The sequence below is a fragment of the Galeopterus variegatus genome, unplaced genomic scaffold (genome assembly GCF_000696425.1).
Source record: "Galeopterus variegatus unplaced genomic scaffold, G_variegatus-3.0.2 Scaffold425, whole genome shotgun sequence".
Classification (NCBI taxonomy): Eukaryota; Metazoa; Chordata; class Mammalia; order Dermoptera; family Cynocephalidae; genus Galeopterus; species Galeopterus variegatus.
This window is the reverse complement of record NW_007726536.1, coordinates 470,052-492,145: the sequence shown is the minus strand read 5'-3', so window position 1 is coordinate 492,145 and position 22,094 is coordinate 470,052. Positions and strand designations below refer to the sequence as shown.

The 22,094-nt window shown below is 37.7% G+C and overlaps 1 protein-coding gene across 5 annotated transcripts in view; it reads left to right on the top strand.

Annotated features, from left to right (window-relative positions):
- The window catches only part of KITLG (KIT ligand), an 84,979-nt gene that overhangs the window by 797 nt on the left and 62,088 nt on the right, over nt 1-22,094 (top strand). The gene's annotated exons all lie outside the window — the stretch shown is intronic.

Sequence of the window (22,094 nt, the reverse complement as noted above, 5' to 3'; positions counted from 1 at the left end):
TCTAGATGGGGGTAATACCTCCACAGTGCATGCACCTTCTACAACTACAAAAGAGAAAGAGTTTTTTAAAATAAATAAATAAATAAATCGGCATCTCTAATGATAGTTATTGAGATAATTCCCAGTGCTGCTAAACTGTGCATTGTATATAAAGCACTGTGGGTAAAGCACGGCCCAAGATTACAATTAAAATTTTTTTCCCTTGAAACGAATATCTGGCTAGTCGATTAGAAAGGGCCGCCACCGTATTCCCGTCCACAGTTCTTTTCACTACTGGCGGTACTTATGGCTTCTCACTTTTCCCCTTGGGAATTGTTCTGTGTTATCTGCCGCGGGTTGGGTAAGGCTGCCCTTTTACCCCCCAGAGGTTCTACTGGAGATTGCAATTCCTGAAATGTGTCGGGGACGGGGCGGGGGGCGCGGCAAGGAAAATTGGGGATTTGTATAAATTGTCAGTTTAGATTGAAGGCATCGACATGCTGAAAATGCTTTATTAAATGACCTGCTTAGCATCATATTTTAAATACATGTTTAGGCCTGGAAATGTATGCGTTAGGAAGGAAATAGGAAGAATCGAGCCCTTTGCACCGGTGTGGAAAAGGGCAGGAGGAAGGGACATTGCCTGGCTAAAAGAAGGTTTGTGTAGTCTCTAAAACACTGTCAGAGTCTTTAAGACGAAGAGAAGCAGAGTGCCTATCTCCTCTCTTGCAAGCAGGTTAGTTTTTAGGCACAGCACTGTACACCACACCTGGGATGACCACAGTGTACTGTTGAAATGTAGATGATAAAGTTTCTTGCGTCAAAGAAAAGTTTTATTGTAATCACTTGATTTGTACAATCTTTCTGCTTTGTGGAATAATAAACAAGGGTGGAGAACCTATTCTTTTTTATAGTAGCATCTGCTCACATGAATGGTAGTGGTGAGGTCTGGGTGGAGAAGCCGCTACTTGCAGTTCAGGAAAAGAGCCTAAACCTTCCTATTTAAACAAGAACACAGGATCAGGTTAATGTCCAACACTCCAAAGCGAGGCAGTGTACTATCGAGTCAGCCCGAGAGTCAGTGGGATTGATGATCCTTGCACCCTTGCTTTGCAAAACAAATGTGAGCTCTGTAATCTCCTTTCTCGCTTTGATTAAATGGCTGTGTAAATCCGATTATATGGAATAATTCCATTGAAAACTAGAAAGAGGTCAATCTAGCTTGAAAACTGACGCTGTGCCTTAGTGACTCAGTGCTGCCGATCAGAGACATTTGAGACAGCTAAGTATTTTAGAAATGTGACCTGTTCAGACCAAGTTAAAGTGCAGGCCCTTTGGGGGAACTTGCAGGCAAGGGAGGACAGTGCTCATGTTGAATGAAGGCATTCATTGCCTAGGAGCTAATGACCTTCAAGGTTTCCTTTAAGGATACTTCTAGCAATTCCACATTCCTATCACTGAAAAAGGGGACACTGGAAGTAGCACAAAATCAATAAAATAATCAGTTAAAATGGAGGAGGGGATTAGATCCTCTTTCATATTGTCAAATTTTCTAATCAAAAAGTTACAAAGATATTTTCTGTGCAACTCTGCATGGATGGGGAGTATCATAAAGAAATCGACACAAAGAAGTGGTATTTGTTGTTCTGAATCTAATTTTATCCTTGCTAGGGAGGAATATCTATTAATATTCAATAGTTTAAATTGTCATTTATAAACATGGCATCAGTACCAGAGTTCTGTTATAAGGCAGCTGTTTCTGTACTCTCCTGTTACCCAATATATAAAATGAGAATGTATTAATAATATTTTTAAAAGGACTTTAATTTGAATTACACAGCTCTCCAAGAATCATGTGGACACCAGGCATTCTGGCCTTTCAATCAAGCTAAATAAGTGTGAACATTCCATCAACAACCACTTTGGGTTTGATGAATGATTCATTTATTTAGCATGTGTGATGGACTTCAGTATTAGGAAAATAATTACACAGGCAATCATCATGAGGAGCAATTGTGACAATAAATTTAATCACAAATCTACAGAAATGAATTTATTTTGCATTTTTCAGATTTCTGTTTGATTTTATTTTATCCATATTGTGTGGTTTTACAATTTCTAAGGGGAATTAAGCACTGGCTTAGAAAGAACGTCTCTTTCAGTGTATAACCATTTTTAAACATAATACTCTGAGATAGTGTTGTATATTAAATAACAATTGGGGTGCTATATTTTGCAACACCATTTAAGACCTGCTTAAAAGTACCATCAACTTACTGTGCCTGCTGCCTCATTTATCAATGTTGTGCTTACATTTTAGTTTTGGGATGGTTTGTGAGAGTTGTCCTGACTGTTAGTTTCAGAAATACTGATGTAGGAAAGAGTCATCTTGCAAACAATGTAGAAAAGGCCATTTCGGGCACACTGTGTCTCTCAAAGAAGAACCAAGTAGAATTTGCTATTCCAAAGAAAATATCCCTTTTTTCTTTGTATGAAGTTTGTCATGTGGATCACGATGCAAGTTTACTTTATAGAGAAAATTAACATGTTCATGAAAAGAGCACTTTTTACTCTTGTATTTCAGATCACTTAATTTGGAGTATGTGCTTTGAATAGTTCTAATTTATGTAGCTTTTAATTGCTATATTCTGCCAAGACTTTAAAACCCAAGTGCTAAGTCAATTACATTTAACATAAAACAAGGACAATAACCATATGGAAATCTGAACGTCTGGGCCAAACCAATTAAAATTGCTACATTTTATTTATGTCTAACTGTTGATGTGAAGATAGCAAATTGTGAGTCACATTTGTTCTTTAATGACAGGTGATTGAAATCTTTCCATCACCATAAATAACATTTAATAAAAAATCCCGCCCAAATAGCAAGTCTTTGAGTATTGCAGGTTTCTTTCATGGGTTGGTGAATCCCACTGCATATGAGCTTCTCTTTCCATGTCTAAAATATGGTTGGTGGAGGGATTCTAGGCTCCAGCCTCTGAAGACTTAGATTCACATTTCTATTCCACCACTTATGAAACAAATGACCTTATGCAAGTGGTTAAACTTCTTGGGATTCCCATTTTGTAATCTGTATAATGATTATAAAATAGTTATAAAGATTTTTCTCACATGGTGGTTGTAAAGACTAAGCAAGATTTTATAGGTCTTTATCCTAGCACAGTGGTTTACTGTAGTTATAGTCAGAATTTATTGTTCCTGAGAAGATTTACCTGCCAGCTGACTTTTACAAGCTAGAGAAAAACTGGCAATCACAGGTAAATGATGCTTAATGAGCAAAGCACAGAGATTAAGTTTTCCTAAATCCGGATCCCTCAGTTCAGTGCCTCTGATTATAGGTTGATCTCTGTTTACAGACCGTAATTAACACGTCAGATTGGGAATGTGTGACAACAAAGGTGGTATGTGGGCATGAGTGATGTTAAGTCTTGAAGGTTTTTCTTTAAAAGTAAAAATGAATGAGAGATTTGGAATAGTAAATAGAAATAGAAAATGGAAATAGTATCACTATCTCTGACTCAGTTCCATATTTCCACACTTTTGCTTTCTGGGTTCTCCTTGTATGATTCTAAGGGTTTATTTTATTTTAGACTGCAGAGACTTGATCAGCTTCCTATCCCTGGTGTTCTTGCACTTGCACTACTGAGTGAGGCCATGCATTCATTTCTGCAGGGTGTCTTTGTTGTCTTTACCAGGCAACATGCAGTGACTTTTTTTTTTCCATTATGCAAGTTTGGTACTCTTCTTTTCTTTTCTCTATCACCTTAATGTTCCCTTTTGTAAATTAGGGTAAGACATTTGGATATAAATCTCTGAGGAGTGGTCTTTTATCGTTCTTTTCTCCTACATGAATCATGAGCAGCTGCTGGAGACTCTGTTCTTGATCTTAGTCACCTGTGTAGTCAGAACAATTTATAAAACAAATCGAGGGAACACCAAGATGCTTTTATAATATATTCAGCTTTCAGGGTTGTTTTGTATAGACTTTGTTTCATAGAAACCATTGACTGTAGCCTTGCTGATTTATAGATGCAGCAAGATGTTTTTGTCTTTTCACTTAATTATGGGCATACTAAAAACTGTTTACAGGGTCTGGGAGTTTGAGAGAATTGTCATTATCCCATCTCTGCCTATTTCTTTCTGCACAGAAAAAAAAAAGGGGTGGGGATAATTTTCTTATAATTAGGCCTTATGGTTCTTTTTTAAAAGTGGCAATGTATGTCATCTGAAGGAAGATTGTTCTTTATGTAGCTCTCTTTATCCTTTGGTTACATTTTACTATTTTTCTAGGCTGCCACATTAGCGTGGGTATTAGGAGACTGAATTCTTTTTATTGACCTGGATACCAAATTGTATGACTTTGGGAAGTTATTAGAACCTCTCCGAATCTCAGTTTGCTTAATTGTAAAAGGAGAATGTAGGACTAGGTGATTTCTAAGTGCCTTCCAGTTCTAAAATTCTCCATTTCTAAGGTAAAGTAAAAAAGAAATTTGAACCAGATGGCATGTAAGCCTTCTTTAGTTCTGAAATTTATGTAGCCATTGCTTCAGTGTGAGTACAAATTATAACTATTGCTTTATGATTATGAACCAGCCAATGAGGAGAAATGAAGATTTAAATTTAGACTGTTCTACTTTTAGCCATTTCACCTACTACTTGTTATTTCTCTATAATAAGAATGGTATGTACACTTAGCTATTTTAGCAAAATCCATGGTTGAAGAGGATCTTTACTTTCTCTCATCTAAGCTTTTAAATTCTGGAAGTCAGGAAGAATCCTAAGGCAAAGTCAGACAGCCAGAGGAGATAAGCTTACAAAAGGTAATGCTTTCCTGTATTTGCCTGTTCTTTTCTGCTCCTGCATTCTTCAAAGTCTGTGTGCATGGAGTTGAAATGGAGAGAGCAAACCAAGGAGGAATCTGATGATGTAGAAAGAGCATTAGTGTGGAGAATCAGAAGAACGGTGCTGGGCTTGGCGCTGCCTGCAGGTATGTGACCTTGGGCAAGTCACTGAGCTTTAGTATCTCCGAATCATGCCCTAAAGTTAACCCCGAGAAGATAGTAAAAATGAGAGGCTGCAGCTGGAGGGGGACACAGGTGGAAAGCGGAGGGAACCTCAGGGACAGACGGTTCCTCTGGGTGATACTTTGGCAAGTCTCTCCTTCCCCTGGCTTTTGCCAGTGTCCAGTACCATCCCTGGAATACCTTTTGGCCACTGCCTTTCCTTAGCTGAGGGTGGAGGCAAGCCCGATAGCCAGCAGCAGCTTTTCCTTAGAAGTCAGCCATGGCAGTCTTTGATGACATGAGAATATTCAAAGTTTAGCTGGAGCCTCCTCCAGCCAAGAGACCACAGATTCCTCAGAAAATAGGGCCATGACAAGAATTGTGCTCTCCTCCTGTAAGCGCAGGCAGAGTCCAAAGACCTACCCACTAAAACAAAGTTCATAATTGAGGCAATACTCTAGACAATTAAAAATTAGCAGTAACTGTTATTGGGTTATCTGGATGCAGGAATTCAGCACTTGACTGTAGTTGTTGTCTTGGGGTTCTTGGGCACTGCTGATTAGAACATGGTTGTATGGAGAGGGAGCACTTAGACTGCCTTTTCTGTATACCGGGTACACAGACAGCAGCTCAAAAATCTGCTGGCTGCCTTGCAAAGAATACCTCTGCTCTCTAGGGTGACCATGCAAAAGGGTGTGAAAAGGCAACTGTAAACCCATCAGCAGCACTTGCTTGAAAAAGCAAGCCTCATTCACCTTTGTGGAAAGTCTATCCCCACTGCATAATAGTGTCCCTGTGCAAACCTGGGACAAAAGAGCACAGCCTGGAATGGGGGCCTTGTGTTTGTCTTCTATACACATACCGTATTGCCTTTTCAGGAGCAGAAGTTCATATTCTGAACAAAAGCCCTGTGAGTGCTTAGAACTTTTGCCTCTTTTTCACCTTGACATAAAATCCCTGGAGCAAAGACCTTTCCATTTCAGTGTCTTTACTAAACTTTGGGGCTGAATGGCATCTCATTATTGGCTTGTTTCATCTAAATGTGAGTGTTTGCGTGGTAAACCGTGTTGCCACTAACAATCACAACTGAATAGTGCTTGTGTATTGTAAAGGCACCTCTTGGGAACCTACTGTGCTGTTTTCCACAGTTTACTTGGGGTCCCTTTCTCAATGTCCTCCCACACAATTGCCTTGTGAAAACACACAGATTCCTTGGCTTCCAAGAAGAGTATTAACAGAGAAATGTGCTTTGTTATAAGGGCCTTGCAACCCTCCTGGGATGTGTTGTCATATGGATGTCCTGACTGTTAAAAATTATATTCACTGCAGAACTTTAGATGGGCGGAGGGAGAAAGGGTAGAGATGTTTTCATATAAAAAATATTTTCTAATGTGATTTAGAAAACTCAAGGATTGCAAAACAAACCTCAGCAGTCATACACCATTATTTATGGTTCTGTATAAACCTACAATGTAATACTTCTGAAACAGTAAATACATTAGGGATTTCCATGTGCGATGACCAACCAAAACCATCATGATCGCTTTAGTTTGGATCTCTGGCAATTTCAGAAAACTGCTGTACTTGGTGAGCCTTGCGCAGAGATCTTTGATGTGTTCTGTTAGGCAGAGGACTGATCCTAACACATATGTCATTCTGTTGTTTGTTAGAAAGATAAATTATCACAGTCCTGGGGAATGGCTGGTACTTTCTATTTCCAGGTGGTCCAAAATGGAGAATGAAATGCAAGGATAATAAAGGGGTTAGGAAACATCCATGAAAAATGAAAAGGAGGTTATTAGCATGATGTTTTCCATATTTGGATGAAATTAATTCTGTGTAGAAAAGCACAGAACTACAACGTAGGTTTATATAATTCTTCTGTTGTTTTTGTAACAAATTATAAGGGTTTTTCATTTTTTTTTTTTTATTATTCTCAATCCCTGCCTAGGAAAGTGCCTGTTTGTTTATAATGTACTGAAGCCATAGTGCTCTGTGCCCTAACAATACTTAAAAAGTAGTGGACTTTTTTTTTTTCCATTTGAAACTTGGGTCTTTTTTTCTTTTTTGGCTTGATTTATTTCATGAATATGTTCATTTCACTGTAGATTTTAATTTTAATTTAAAATTACAAATAGCTTCTCATAATAGCAAGTTCTTATACAATACTCAAAATATGAGGATCTGTTCTAAGCCCTTTGCATTTCTTTATTTACTTTTTTATTTTTAAAGAATTAGATAGACTTTTAAATCCAAAACTGATTTGACCATTTATTGTTTATACTTTTCTATAATTGTTACACATAAATGATTCAGCCTGAAGGAATGTGAAATTTACTGTACACTGTGTCAAGTGTTTGACATTTAAATGTGTAGCCATTTTAAATAGCTTCCACTATTGTTATGTAAAATCAAAGTATTCTGATGATAATAGATCATGCCAAAATGGCACTTAATAGAAAACAGTTCCAAGATTAATTAATTTATAGAACTTTTAGTCTGGGAGGTAGGTACTATGTTGTTAAGTCCCATTTCACAGATGAGGAAACTAAGATAAGATCTTTCCCCTGCTGATCCCAGGCATTTATTGCCAATTACCACACAGAGATTCAGCTGGCACACACACAGTGCATTAGTGTGGCTTATTCAGTACCTCAAAGATACACATTCTGTTTACCAGAACACTGAATCAAAAACAAATGCAATTCAGATATTAAAAACAGCTTCCAGTAATAGAATTTGGACAACAAAAATTTCATGATTGCAGTTGCATAGCAGAGTGGCTCATACTAGACACTCAGTAAATGCATATGGAATCCTCTGAAGTGAATGAATGCCTAATTCAGGTTGTTAGGTACTGATACTTTTTTTTTTTTAACAAGCTTTTCTTTCTTTTTTTTTGACGGCAAAATTTTAACAATTGTTCTAGGTTGATTGTGCCCACAAATGTGCTCTGTTGATGATTGGAAAGGCTATACTTGCTCACCATTTCCAGTATTAATTTTCAGTGAATACGCCACATCATTTACTAATTGAAACTGGAGACCATGTGAGGGAATAGGAAACGTTGGACCAAGTTGTAGATAAAATGCAGTATTGGTTCTGCCACTTCATAGCTGTATGACCTTCAATAAGCTTTTTTCTCTGAACTTCACTTTCTCAGTCATTAAAATGGACACGGAAGTAACTACCTAGTAGTAGTATTGATGTGATGATTACATGAGATAGACTGTCTAATGTCACAGCAGCTGGCACTTAATAAATAATTTCCTTCTCTGTTAGAGTAGCAAATTACAGAAGATTACGGCAAATCCATATGCTATAAGTAAATTCGTATGCTTGGCTTTGGCTTTAGAGTTTACATGAATAAATAAGTTAAAATAATCCTTAGCAACTAATAGCTTAACTTCCTTATTTGTACATTATCTACCTTCTTTAACACTCATAAACACTTAGCAAATTAACAAATTTCCCCCAATTTTATCTCCTTTACCTCTTTTCCCTTTCTATGAAAGGAAACAGTTATACAAAATAGGCCAAAAGACAAGTGCTTAAGAAGTGAAAGAGCATCTTATTGAATATGGAAATAATAAGACTAGTTAATAAGTTAACATCTGTCTGTTACTCACTATGGATGAGGCACTGTGCTGCAAACTGCTCAGGTATATCTGTACCCGTGTTTAGACACACATGCATATACATACAAACTGTTAAGGCTTGAGTTTCTTTTTTTTCCCTCTGAATTTGTGTGGGGAGATGATGATGGGTTTTAATCTTTTACCAGGAGGACTGAGAGCAGGCAAAGCTAGTCTTCTGGTTGAATGACAGGTAGCTTGTGACCCCATCTCCTCAGTACTGCCCCAAAGTGTAAACGGTTGTGGATGAATGACGCTCCCACCTATCAGGGGGCCCAGGCTTCATCACCGGCCTCTCCCACCCCAGTCTCCATAGCTGTCAAATGGAAGCCCCAAGCCTGACTCATCTGACAGTTGTAAGGGAAGCCCATTGCAAACTGTAAAAATGTCATTTTACTTTGTGGAATTAAGAATTACTGTACTGCCAAAACCTTGGTGTCTTTCAGATAAAGTAGTACTCTGTTGGCAGAGGTTAGATTTTAGAATCTTTTAAAATTGTGTTTCAAAATAACTTCTTGGAAAAAGAAAGATGTTGCAGAGATTGCCTTGATCAATTTGCTTTGACCCTCTTTACATGCTGTTTTGTTTTAAAACTGCCCAATTTTAAATGGCTGTGATCATATTAGAAAACTATATAATAATGCTCTTATGCTTATGTCTGGGTTTTAAAGCTAACAGTCATTTATGTTGTGCTCTTTGCTTAGTAATTCCTTGGCAATCCAACTGCATTAACAGTAAAAATTATTTTCTGCTTTCATGTTACGGTTTTTTTAAACAAATGACTTTTCAGCGCATCCTTATCAGCAGCATCACCTTGTAACTTACTCATCAGCAGTTTGGTGCAAATGAAACTGTTAGCTAGAAAGTCTCAGCATCATCTGAATGCAGGTGAGGGAGACTACAGAACAGGCATGGTACACCAAACAGACTCTGAGGTCAGATGGTCTGCTTTGGTTGGCTGAGCACACAAACCTCTGAGCCTCAGTTTCCCCATCTGCCAAACAGGCTGAGCAATAGTACATTACTCATTGGTGATTAAATGAAATAATTCACAAAAAGCACTTCATCCAGTGCCTGACACAAGGGAAATACCAAATAAACATTTACTATTGTTGTTAACATTAAACAAATTGTAATGTAATGCTTATCAATAGTTATCACTTTCTTTTTTTTTTTTTTTTAAAGATGACCGGTAAGGGGATCTTAACCCTTGACTTGGTGTTGTCAGCACCACGCTTAGCCAGTGAGCTAACCCGGCCATCCCTATATGGGATCCGAACCCGGGGCCTTGGTGTTATCAGCACCACACTCTCCCAAGTGAGCCACGGGCTGGCCCTAGTTATCACTTTCTTAAAGAAAGTGATCTTAATTAAAAGTCTCTATTGTGAGAGTGAAAAGGAAAGTTGAAGCAATTTATCCAAATAACTCAGGCCTCAAATTCACTTTAGTCCTGAGTAATCTAATTGTTTTTATTCCTTACTTTAACAAAAACTGAAAAAAGATAAATGTGTAAAGTTATCATCTCAAGAGAGTTTACCTAGAGCAATGTTACTTTTATCATGTTCCCAAGGTCACAGAGCTAATGCGTGGGAGGGCTGGCATATGAACCAGGTGGTCAGGATCCCGAACCCGTATTCCTAAGCTCTATGCTATACCTGGAATTGGGGGGACAGAACATGAGTCCTTCCCATTTTGAACGAATGAGTGATTCCCTACGTTTCTTCATTTGGAAGAAGTCATTTTCAGCATCCATAGAAATATTGCTACTTGTCAAGGGAGAATGGAAAGAGTACGCATTTTTTGTCAAAAGCACCCGGTTTTACCTCCGGCTCTTGACTCTAGCTTGCCGTGGGGTCTTAGGTAATTTGTTTAACTTGGCTCAACCTTTTTTTAACCTTCTGTGAAATGGAAGAATAATACATTGCAGCCTCCCTCTCTCTCTCCCTTGCTCTTTTTCTGTCCTTCTTTCCTTGTTTCTTCCCTTCCTTCCTTTTTAAACCTAGAAACAATATATTGTCTATCTGGTTTGTGAATGTCATTTACATAATTGTGCTATTATAAAAATATTTTTCAAAATTAACACATGCTTTTCTGCTATACTATTTAGTACTTTGTGCAAAGTGTTTGACTCATTGGTTTTATATAGACTGGAAGGAGCATGGACTTTGGTCTTCAAATGAGGCTTCAATCCTAGCTCTATTATTCCCCAGGACCATGGCATATTGCTTATTTTCTTTCTCAAGGCCTCAATATCCTCACCTGTATAATGGGATAGTAAGAGTTTTAGTACATAGTTGGAAGAATGCAAGGATTAAATGAGATAATGTATGGAAGTTGTCTGACCGGGAAGTGATGCTCACTCATTGGTATCTCTAATCTTTAGGGAATAGACTATGCCAGCAAACACATCAGTATGCATGCAGCTGTCTATTTTGTGTCCATTTATTCCATTTATCTGGTGGTCATAATACTTTAAAACCTGTTGTCATTGAGAAGCAAAGCAAGATTATAAGTGACTATGGGAAATGGGATTGTATAACCATGAACTGAGATTAATAAAGGGTCTGGACAGGGGTTAGTATCCCCCCTTGTAACTAAGGATGCTGTATTAGTCCATTTTCTATTGCTTATAACAGAATACCTGAAACTGGGTCATTTATAAAAAACCAAAATTTATTTCTCACAGTTTTGGAGGCTGGGAAGTCCAACGTCCAGGGGACACATCTGGTGAGGGCCTTGTTCTCAGTAAGGAGTTTCTACGGAGTCCCTTGGTGACCCAGGGTATCACATGGTGAGGAGAGGGGAAGAACATTTTTGTGCTCTCTTCATAAAGCCACCAGTCTACACCCATGATAACCCATTGTGCCAGAAATGGATTAATCCATTCATAAGAGCACAGTTCTCACGATCACCTCTTAAAGACCCCATCTTTCAATTACCATATTGGAAATTTAGTTCCAGCATTAGCTTGAGGGGACATTCACACCCCAGCAGATGCTGACACACATCTTGGATACCTCACAAGCTATTGTCAGAGTCAAGAGGGGTAGTAATTAATAGAGCAGTGCTCTACAGACTATAGTGTTCTAGTCAGAGGCCTAAGGTTCTATTATTATTCTAAGCCTTGAGGGATGAAAAATTTAAACTTTCCAAATACATGAAATCTTTATGTTAATTAATGTCTTCCAAAATGAGTCTCAAACTAATTTTTGTGTAGTACAATCATTAATAGATTTGGAGACTCATAGATATGGAGTTACCTCTTCAAATTGCATGTCTTTGAGTCTCTTAATTCTTCTAACATTCTGATTTTCTGATTTGTAAAATAAGGTTTATAGTAGGGTCTAACTCCTAAGTGGGTTATGAGGATTAAATGAGCTAATACATGAGAAGGGCTAGTACCATGACAAATACCAGAAAACCTAGGTAAATGTTAGGAAAATATCAAGTAAAATGCATTATTACATTCAAAGGTTTTTTGGTAGTTGTTGTTTTTGTTTATGTTTTTTGCCCCACATGTATTGAATTTAATAGGTGTGTAGAATCAACTATTTGGAAGAGTTTCTATCAGTATTTCAGTTTTTATTTTCTTATTGGTGATTCTGTTTTAGGCTTTGATTGTCCAGGTTAATCCTTGAGTAAGTTTTGTATCAATCAAGACAGATGGTACTTTTATCAGTCCATTACTTCAGGTAAACAAGCATTCCATTCTTTGACAGAACATTAAACTTTTATGTTCCTTTGCATAGAGTGCTGACTTATTCAAAGCATTTATGAATGAGAGAAAACAGCTTATGTTTTCTAACATTTTATAACCTAAAGATTGTTTGTAAAAGTTTCTTGATTGAATCTTTGACTTTGGATACCTCACTGATTAATTTATCAAACCAGAAATGTGTGAAGTAACTTTGGGTTCAGTTCAGAGTAGGACCTAACACAAAAATATGAACCAAGACTAAACAGATGTGAAGTCTCTTTCAGATATTGAAAAAAAAAAAAAAAAGTGCAAGTCAGTTCTTTTAAGGCCCAAAGGAGAATGGGGCAGATATATTGACATGTATTTTTTGTAAATTGCTTACGAAGAGAGTTAGATTTAAGAAGGGTTTAGTTTTGCACCTTTCCCTGAAAATATGTGTCCTAACATTTGAAGGCTAATGCGGGAAAGTTAGAACAAGAACTTACTGACAGCACAGGAGATCCATGTCCTAAAATCAGATAGTGATATTGGTATGTGGCTTAGTCCCTCTGAGGGTGTCCGTTTCACTGTCTAGGAAAACTAATGATGGATTTTGTAATTATAAAGATTTTTTCTTTCTTTCTTTTTTTTTAAAGATGACTGGTAAGGGGATCTTAACCCTTGACTTGGTGTTGTCAGTGCCATGCTCACCCAATGAGCTAACCGGCCATCCCTACATGGGATCCGAACTCATGGCCTTGGTGTTATCAGCATCACGCTCTCCCGAGTGAGCCACAGGCCTGCCCATTAAAGATTTTTTTCTAATGCATGCAATGTAGACTGATTAACAGAAGTCTGACTATATCACTACTTTGGCTAAAATCCTCCATTGACTTTGCATTACCTGAAGGAAAAAGTCCAGACCCTCAGCACACTATACAAGGTCCTCTGTGGTTTGGCTGTTGCTTATCTTCACCAATCCCTGAATGGTAAATTTCATTTCAGTGTCACCTAACTAGGTACAGTGGCATATCCACCATGCTGCATTTGGTCTCGAAGGCCCTGACAGCCCCTTCATATGCGTAGTTCAGATGATTCCTCCTCTAGGAAGCCCTCCCTGACATCAGTTTGCCCTTCTTCCCCATCCCTATTCTCTAGTGTTTTTACTGATCTTACCCTGAGATCCTATAGCTTTAAAAAAATTATATCACTTATCACATTATATTAAAATTATTTTTTTACTCACCTGGCTTAGTCTCACATTGGTGACCCAACCTAGTGGCATGGAGTCAAAAATCTTGGAAAGGAGTTTCTGAGCTAAACTGTGAGTTTAATAAATCGTGTCAGATGTATCTTTGAGGAAAACATCCACCAGCATTCTAAGCATGGATCTGGGTATGTAATAATTTTATGCCTGCTGACCTCAGTTGACACATGGGTTGGCACTAAGAAGAGTGACTTGGAAGGAGGGTGGCTTGTGCAGATAACACCATCCCCACACTTATACACAAATTGTTCAAATGCAATTCACTTTGGAGAGAGGAATGACAAATGGGCCACTCAGGGTGGTAGAAATAGGAGAGTGGGGACAGTGAATTAAAAAAGAAGAGGGTGAGGCAGTTGCTTGCTATTCTTTAAGGAAATAATACAATAGGCTGAATTGCAAATGCCCGTTGGAGCTTGCTAATTCAAGATACGTAAAGGGGTTAAGAGCCAGAAAGGATTTTAGGACACAGTACTGTTGATGATGATGAAGAAAATATTGATTTCCAATGGTAATGCTGTGTGCCAGGTCCTGAGCTGTGTGTGTTACACACTTTATCTCCCCTAATTCTCCCCTTCTATGAGGCTGGGAGTATGATGATTTTGTTTTACTCAAGAAGAATGTGGGCTCAAGAGAGGCTGAGCAAGTTGCTCAGCATCTTACCACTGTCAGTCAACAAGCCTGACCTGTTTGTTCCTAATTCCTTGAGAGGTACTAGTACTGTTTTTCTTAATATGTAAATTACTAAGACTGTCATAAATATAGCAAATGGATTCTTCCTCCCCAGCTCACCCACATTCAAGGTGCTATCTTTAGTATTTTCTTTTCACAGTTTGTGCTGGTTAGTAGGTAGCCAGTGCAATAGACAAGCACAGGATGTGGTGTGGCTTTAGATACTGAAGCGTATCATCTCTGTCTAGAAAGTGTTGAAAGACATAAATATGACAATACGAGAAGTTTTAGGTGGTCCCATTTGAATGATATTTATGGCTTTAAGAGAGATATTGTTCAGGAGTTTAGCAAAAAAAACATGTTAGTACTTAAGATCAGAGATTATTTAAGTGTGGAGGAAGAAAGTTGGAGGATTAATAAGAAGTGATGTTTTCAAATTTTATATATGATTAGAAGCCACCATCTTAGTGACCTAAGGCAATAGTACTACTATACAATACAATGCTGTACAGTAACACTACAGAGATTTTGTGTACTTTAAAAAATTCATTTTGGGAATACTCTTTTAATACCAAATTTTTGAAGTTGTAAAGTCTTAAAACTTATGCAATCTTCTAGCATGAACTAGTTTACCTTTTTTTTTTTTATTTTAAAATCAGGTAAGTTTCTTGATTTCAGGCGTACAACTGAAAAGTTAACATTTCTCGAACCAAAAAAACTTTTCAAGTTTTATATCTTTATATCAAAAAGAACAAAGTCTTTATCCTGCCTCAATTTATAAACTCAAGCTCCGAAAGGACAAAAAATTAGAAGAGGAGATAACATACAAAAATTGAGCAATGAATTAAATGTGCAGAAATGGTTTGTGCATATTTGGCACTTAATCCATACAGCAGCTGAATCACATCTTTTGAATTTCATTTAGCTGGATATACTACTGTTCTTGAGGCCCTCTCTTCATTTCCTGAGGAAGTTGATCCTCCTTCTCTCCCATATGGTGAGAGAATCTCTTTGCTATCCAAACAGTCTCTCTGTTTACATTTATTCCTCCAACTTCTTTTGATTCCTCAGCAAAGCAGCTGCTTTGAAAAGAAACCCAAACGATTATCTTGAGACGGTTACGCACTCTCCCTCTTTGCTACCCTGAGAAGAAAGTTCCTTTCTTTTTTTTCACCAGCATTATTTAGGGACTTAAGGCCTTGAAGTACATTTTTCATATTCTTCTTTCGTTTTTAAATTTGGAAGCTTAATTGATTATCTTCCCATGTCTTTTAAGAGGGTGAATTTCATAACACAAAATAATTTACATTTACTTAGAAGATTTTGAACTCAGAACCTTTAAATTAATAATAATAGTAATAAGTGTAGTGCCACTCCTATCCTGATATATTGTAAAAATTCACCTCCTTTTTGCTTCTGTTGTACATCTTCCTTTCTCTAATGAATTTAGAGTTTCCTCCTATGTAGAGGTATTATAGAGAATGCTAAGCATAACTCCGTAGATCTCATGATGAAAAATTGAAATAAAAGTGCTTGCCAATTAGTCATGCTCATTAGCATGAAAATGCAATAATGCAGCCTATTTGTTGGGGGGGTATCATTGAGTTGGCTCATAAGTCTGGCATGCAACTTTCTGCTTCTTGCAAACAAGTCACATAAGAGGAGAGCACTATGCCACTGTGACACTGAGGAGGAGGTAGCTGGCTTTGTTTTTTAGTCAAAGTTGGAATGGGTCTGGCTAGCATAAAAAGAATTCAGTTCTGCGAGCATTTTTATTTTTTTATTTTTTTGCGTGCTTTAGTTGGGATGACAGATAGATAAGAATGTGATAAGATTAGCATTTAAAAGCTTAACTTATGTCATCACTTCTGGATGTGTCTGCCCCGAAGTGAAATCTTATTCCCTGCCTTCATTTCCAGTGTAGAATCACCATGAATAGTTTTTTATGAATGACTACCTTAGAAATTTTGATGGAATGCAGCTCATTGGGGAGATAGGGAAAAATTTATAATTGCATACTATACTAAATTATAAATAAAATAGTATGGATTGTAGATTTGCATTGAACTTACTGCAGGACAGTGTCCACATTCTAGGTCTGTGGGAGGTTTTTTGTTTAGTTACAATTATTATTATTTTTTAAGTATGCCTCTATTGGGTGGGCCAGTAAAGGAAAGTAACTCAAACTTATCTGGTTTGTTCTGAGAGGGAGCTCTGGGGATATTACAGCCAGGTCAGCACTTTCATTTATTACACTTTGGCCACATCTACCAGGAGGGGCATTTTCCAGTGGCTGCTTGTTTATTAAAAATGTTTATTTGGCATTTACTACAATCAAGGCATTGTGCTGGAGGCCAGAGATACAGTAATAAGCAGAACAGTTACATTGTCCCTGTTCTTCATGGAGCTTACAATCCACTCCAGTTTTCATATCCTAATTTTCCATTTACATGGACCTAGAGAAGCATTAAAGGTACAAAGAAAATGGTTAAAAGTTCAAACTGAGAAGCATTTAGCTAATAGTCATCATTAGGATTTAGCAATTATTGGACCCAAGAGAAGCATGGCAATGGTTTATACCCAAATGATAAGCAAAATGCTTCTGTTTATCTTTCATTCATTCATTTAAAAAATATTTATGAGGGGCTTCTTCATACCTGGCACTGCTCAAACTACTTTGGACAAAACAGTCCGGGACAAAACAGAAAGTCCCTGCCTTATGGTACTCATACTCAAGTGCAGAAGACAAAAAGCAAAACTGGGGTGGTGTTGCAATTCCATTTTGTAAATATGGACACATCTGCTGAAGATTGAATTGTACATTATCCAGACTTCATCTCTGCTTCATTTTATATATCTAGGTTTATTTTCTATTCAAACAAATTTAGATAGTGCCACCACCATGATCTGTGCTGTGTAAAAGAGAATTTGATTGAAGGAGCATTTTTACAGGTAATTTAGTAGAAGTTAGTAGTGCATGCAATCCACAAACATGGAGGAACATGTACTATGAATAAGGACCAGACAGAGGTAATAATGGTTGATTATATAATTCTCATTCTCATACCACTTATATTCTTGTTGGGAGGAACAGATAAGAGTAAACTAATTGGGGTATCAAGATAAGTTCTGAGAATGAAAGTGCTTCATTGGGAAAAAGACTGTGATATGATATATGAGATGATATGAGGGGCTCCTGAAGATGGGTTACTTGGGAAGATTTCTCTACAAAGGTGATATTTGATCTGAGTTGTGAATGAGATGAGAAGGACTTGCCATTTGCAGAGCCCAAGAAGGAGAAAGCTCCAGCAGCAAATGCACAGGGCTTGAGGCAGGAACACATCTTGGGTGTTTCAGGAACATAAAGGAGGCCAATGTGGCTGGGGCTCTGTGGGGAGAGAGGGATTGGAAAGAAATGACCGTGGAGGTGGGCGAGTCTTTGTTACATAGGGCCCTGTAGGCCTTGGCCAGGTGTTCAAGTCTTATTGTAAATGTGATGAAAATGCAATTAGGTGATTTTAAGCAGGCGGTGATGTTTTATAATCCCAGAACACACTAATTGAGCAGCAAGCGTGAAAGCTAAGATGGCACTATTTGGAGGATCCTTGTAATCTTCCAGGAAGAGTGACAGAACTTGGCAGAAGCTACAGTGTACTTGTTGAGATCGAGAGAAGTCAAAGTTTTGAGATTTATTTTGCTGGTTGAAATGAAAATATGATAGTACTTGATGGACCAGATATGGAAATAGGGGAATGGGAATAATCAAGGACGGTGCCCAGATCTTTGGTTTGAACTACCATCCTTCAAGTTTGGAAATGACAGTACTGGGGATGCTTGTTCTAGGCGTGGTTGAAAAGGCAGCAATGATAATAGCCATAGCAACACTGTGCTATTTGTCAGATGTCTTACATGCCTAACTCTATTTAATGCTCAAGGAGCCTGTGTAATAGGTTCTATTATTATGTCCGTGTTACAAATGGGGAAACTGAGGCCTAGAATGATTAAATAACTTTACTAAGGCCACAAGGCTGGTAAGTGGCAGAGCAGAGATTAAAATTTGGGCAGTCTGATTGTCAAGTTGATGCCTCCCCGTCCCCATAGTCTATACCACTTCTCTGTGCATGAGTAAATCCACTCTGTTTTCTAAAGCTGTCTTGGATTTGTTACTGAAGCTAAAGTTGACTTTTGAAACTCTGCAGCTTAGGTTAACATTCACCCATTGCCCAAACAATTCAGCCTCACTTTTACACCAGCTAGAAATGAACATGCCTGCTTTGGGAGAGCTGATTCAAATCCAAGCCAAGGGGGCAATTTCACAACCTCTTTTTATCACCTTACCATGTTGATCTTTAATCTGGGGGGGAGGGGCAGAGCAAAAAGGGCAATTATTATGTGTCAATTAAAAATAAAATAAAATTTTGAAAAATGGATTGTGTCATTCACCATTAGTATAGCTTTTAGAATTGAACATTTAAGGGATTAGTACTGAGAAATAAAATAATAACTATAGCATTAACTATGAACTAACTGGAGCTACCTAACTAAACTAGCTATAGTTAACTAATTATTAACTATAATTAATAAAAGAATATCTATAGTATTAACAGTTATGTAATGATCTCCTGTATCTGCCAATCCTCTTGTGGGTGCTTTACATAACATTCTTTAATCTTTTCAAAAATCTGAAGACATGTTATTACGATGAGAAAGCTGAGGCTCAGACAGGTTACATAATGTGTTTAGGGTTATGGCATGTAAGTGACAGAACAAAGATATGAATGCATGTCTTACTTTGATGATGTTCTCCTATTTTGAACATCATTGTCTTCATATGCAATGAACCTGCTATTGAAATGTATTGTTCCCAGAGGAACATGTCCCGGGCATGCCAATCAACCTGCAATTGATGTGTATCACTACCAGAGGAACATGTCCTAGGCATGTGAATGAACCTGCATCCGAAGTGTATTGTTTCCAAAGGAATACATCTCAGGCTTGTCAAAGATAAATTCTTTGCTGTGCTTCAGGTGTTAGAATTGGATTAAAACTCTCATGGATTGCTAATCAAACATTGTTTTTTTAAAAAAATTTTTAATGATCCTTATTTTACAATTTGAATCATGTAACATTAATGGAAAATTCCTAAAGAAAGTTTAGACCAATTTTTAGGAGAAAAATGTTCAATAATTTGTTTCTTTTCTCTCAGATTTGCTTAGGGTTTAGTTGCATACGATATAATCCACTCTAGCTAGTTTAAAACAGAAAGGAGTATATTGTACTGCATTTGATGGTTTATGAAAACCATTGGAAGGGCTGAAGGAGCAGACCATAGGTTGAGCTTCAGAACACTCCCAGCACTCAGAACCCAGTTAAGTCCACTGCGGCCTATAAAGTTGTGACAGCCAGTGCAGGCAACTGTTACTGCGGCTGACCGCAGAGTCTTACTGTCCCCCCAGTACAACCCAAGCCAACAAAATGCATGCCCAGTATCCAGCCTCTCTTCTCAAATATGAGTATTTCCTTCCCATATCAAATCTCGTGGAGTTGTGCCTAATTGGCAGATCCTAAGTCACATCCGCAGCCCTAGTTAACTGAAAGGGAGTCTGAGACATGCAGTTTTTAGCTTTCCAGCCACCATAGTACAGAAGGACATGCTAGGAAAGTGTTAGAATGGGAATTGAAAGAGCCAGTCCACAGTATCCTCCACACTCACTACACTTAACTTTTCTTTATCAAGTTACTCTAAATCTGAAGGAATTAACATATAGCCCTTGAACCAAGTGCAACCTTGTATACCTTTTTAGACATTTTTATTTGTTTTCCTTAAGGATATAGCTCCCATGAGCTACCTAAAATAGTATGTCTCAGACATTAGAGTACATAAGCATCACATGTAGGGCTTTTTAAAAATGCACATTCCTGAGATGCACCCTCATAAATTTGGATTCCATATGACACTCATATGGAAGTAAGCACCCCAGGTTACACTTTCATCTAAACATAACATAGCCGACTCTCCTTGTTTCACTTGGGGAAACTTCAGAGAAAGGGGGAAACATTTCCATAGCTTATTCAATTCAACAAAATGCAGTTGGTATGTCTAGCACACATCGCATAATCGGGAAAGCTAATTCCATGACCTTTGCAAATTAGGCTTGCCATCTGATGTAATGGAGAAAACGATCAAGATGGTGAATGTTCTTTGAGCTCGTGCCTTTAACCCCAAAGGAGCTGATGAAATTTGGAAGCAGTTAATACAGAGTACAAAGATTTAGTTTATTTTAATGTGGTAAAAAATCCAGGTGGGAAAAAAAAAAAAAAAAAAAAAACTTTGTCGATTTCCTGAGCTGCTTCCTCAAATTAAGTTTTTTTAAACATTAAAGGCCCTATGAGACCAAACTTGTCAGACTCAGTAGCTGATCCGACAATACATCTGAGCGCATTTAATTACATCCATAAGAGGAAAACACCAGAAGTTCTAGGAAGTTTAGATTTTTAGTCTTAGATTTGGCACATGGGATCAGATGGCAACTGAAACCTATGCACATTTTCTACCGCTGAATTGTTTGGAGTTCAAAAGATTTTAGAGATCTTGAAGAATTGCAAAGCTTTTGATTTACATGAGATTATACTTCAGAAGCGAGTCACATATTTGAAAGAGTATAAATTATGATTTAGGTTTTTGTAGTTGTTTTTGGAGAGCTATAACCATCAGATTCTTACATATCACAGTGGTTCAATTTTAAGAGCAACTCATTAGCAGAAGAGTGAACAATGCAACCCAAAGAGAAACTGTGTCCATGCAGTGCTGAAGATGGGGATGTGGTTTTCAGAACTGTCTTGTTTTTTTGTTTCTTTTTTTTACTATATTTTTTGTACTTTTGCAATGTTGGGGGACTGTTTCTCTTATTTTTTTGGAAATATGCACTTATAGCAAAAAAGAATTGGTAACAGATATGCAAAACTGGGTTCAAAATTTAGCTAGTATCCATCAGTTTTCTAGACGATTTCAGTTTGATAAATATCATCCTCATAAAATTGATTAGAATTAGCCATTAACTAGTATCTCCCTAAAATTAAGTGAATTATACTGTATGGGGGATTTTTCCCCCTTTACTTTGGTATATATAAGTGCTAAAGAGCTATACTTAAGAATAGTTAAAGACCTATCTTTTTTACCATCGTCATGAGTGAAATAATCCATACTGCTGGCACAAATTTTTATTCTATCACATGTTGCTATGAAAATGATAACAGCAACACTTGAACACTCAGGTGCTAGATTGTAGCTTGAGGTATAGTCCTTTCCAGGGATTTTTACACAGGATCGATGCCTCTGTGTTCACCTAGCTGTCATTCATCACAGGCGAGTTGTTTCCTATGCCTAGGCCACTTAAGAAAGAGAAAGGTTTAGTTTGTCATTTTAGCTCCGCTCTTTCAAAGCTGCTTCTTTCCTTCTACTGAGACCAAAGTGAACTTTCTATCCCTTCCGGATGTTACTCACTCTTTTCTTCCTTTATTGGCAAGCTGTAATAGTATCACCTTGAAATTCCCTCAAGTTCATTCACTCCTGCAGTCCATCCACTGTGGTCTGATTTAAGTTCTGTCACTCCATGGAAACTGTCCCCATCAAGTCAGCTCCATTAGGTTCCCTTCAGCAATTGTCGTGTTAACATCCTTTAGTGCTTGTTTTATTCATTGCACCCTCCCTTTAGTATTTTCTTTTCCATTGGCTGCCATACCCCACAATGAACTGATTTGCCCCTCATGTATTTGGCTTCTCATTCCCTACCCCCTTTTATCCCACCACCTTAATGTCAGTCACCAAGACCTTCCATTGAACT